The sequence below is a fragment of the Octopus bimaculoides genome, chromosome 28 (genome assembly GCF_001194135.2).
Source record: "Octopus bimaculoides isolate UCB-OBI-ISO-001 chromosome 28, ASM119413v2, whole genome shotgun sequence".
NCBI classification, from domain to species: domain Eukaryota; kingdom Metazoa; phylum Mollusca; class Cephalopoda; order Octopoda; family Octopodidae; genus Octopus; species Octopus bimaculoides.
In genome coordinates, this window is record NC_069008.1 from 698,371 (window position 1) to 700,208 (window position 1,838).

General features: G+C 43.1%; 1 protein-coding gene across 3 annotated transcripts in view; it reads left to right on the top strand.

Annotated features, from left to right (window-relative positions):
- The window catches only part of LOC106882288 (toll-like receptor 6), a 16,748-nt gene that overhangs the window by 8,551 nt on the left and 6,359 nt on the right, over positions 1-1,838 (top strand). Inside the window, exon 2 of one of the 3 annotated variants that reach the window (XM_014932906.2) lies at positions 14-209. The exons of the other annotated variants lie outside the window; for them this stretch is intronic. The gene's annotated coding sequence lies outside the window, so the exon portion shown is untranslated. The remainder of the gene's footprint in view (positions 1-13; positions 210-1,838) is intronic. 3 annotated transcript variants of the gene reach the window in all.

Here is a 1,838-nt window from a genome sequence, read left to right on the forward strand (position 1 = left end):
ATCTGGCTTTAAGTAGGTGCAAAGAAAACCGTTTGTTATCAAGCCACAAGAGAAAATAATGGACTGAGGACTTAAATGCGTGAGCAAAGCAAACATAAAGCTGGGAGTTACTTGACCAATGGTCGTTGGTTACTTGACCAATGGCACACAAACAGAACTTCAGTAATGGATGACAATGGCTACAAGCCGAGAGCTCAGTTCATTTAGCTGTAAGTAGGCACTGCTTGTTATCTTGTTTACTGTGCTGTGTCCTTAACCAACACACGCTTAAATATGAACAGTACAGTCTACCTAGCTGTATGTAGGGACCACAGTGTGGGATAGATCACTGTTCTCTGTCAGTGACTGATAGCTGTAAATAGGGGCCACAATGTGGTATAGTTCACTGTAATGTGTCGATGACCAACACGCTTATTTGTCAACAGCCCAGTTTACCTAGCTGTAAATAGGGACCACAATGTGGTATAAATCACTGTTTTGTGTCAATGACTGATGCATTTGTCATCATCCCAGCCTACGTAGCTTTTTCGTCCAGTGTGCTAACGACTCTACCATGATGATGATGGTAATAATAATAATAATAATAATAATAATAATAATAATTCTTTCTACTGAGGCCATGCTAGAGCATCACATTTAGTCGAACAAATATTGGCAAATATTGTTTTGTACTCTAGGCACAAGACTCAAAATTTTTGTGATTTCAATTTGCAGATCTTTATAGTGAGAAAGCTTTTCGTATTCCTTTCTTGAGACATTTTGATCTTGTGGGACAGACATATCTATTAACAGACAAGTTCCTCTGTTGTAGTCCTCGATCACAATGTCTGGTCAACTGGAGTCAATTTTTCTGTCTGTTTGAACTGGGAAGATCCAAAGGATGGTGACGCTCTTGCCATTTACGACATCCTCTGGATGGTGCCTGTACCACTTATGATGGGATTTAATTTTTTTAGTATTTACAAGCATTCCAGTGGATGTACTGCCCTAGTCTGTTCATGTCTTATGAGGTACTCCTTTTCAGCGAGGACTGGGCAGTCAGAAACAACACGATCAATTGTCTCTGTGAATTTTCCACAAATTCTGCACGAGGAGTCAGAACCCTCTTTGAGGATGTTTGCATGGTAGTTTCTGGTAGGTAAGCTCTGATCTTGCGTTGCAATAACAAAACCTTCTGTATCCCCTTTCAGACCTGTCCCTTGTAGCCATTGATGTGTTAGATTCTGATCAATACTTGGCTTGGACAGGTGGTTAGGGTATTTCTCACGCAGGAGTTTTCCTTTCCAGTTGTCTTCCGTATTATTCATGCAAGCCTACTTTGCTTTTTGTTTGATGTTTTTTTTTTTTTTGCACCAATGAGGCAAGTGAAATCGAAATCGAGTTAAATTCGACAACTGGCACCCATGCCAACATCGTCTCCTTCATTGGACACGAAACTCAGCTTGCGAAGACTTATTGGGGCAAGCGAAAGCGAAATCGTGATGGCACCTGTGCCCAGCATCGCCTTTCTGGCACTTGTGCCCGCGGCATGTGTAAGGACTTTCGAGCGAGATTGTTGCCACTGCCCCTGGACTGGCTCTTGTGTGGGTGGCACGTAAAATACACCATTTTGAGCGTGGCTGTTGCCTGTACCGCCTGACTGGCTTTCGTGCCGGTGGCATGTAAAAAGCACCCACTACACTCTCTGAGTGGTTGGCGTTAGGAAGGGCATCCAGCTGTAGAAACTCTGCCAAATCAGATTGGAGCCTGGTGTAGCCTTCAGGCTCCACCAGTCCTCAGTCAAATCGTCCAACCCATGCTAGCATGGAAAGCGGACGTTAAACAATGATGATGATGAT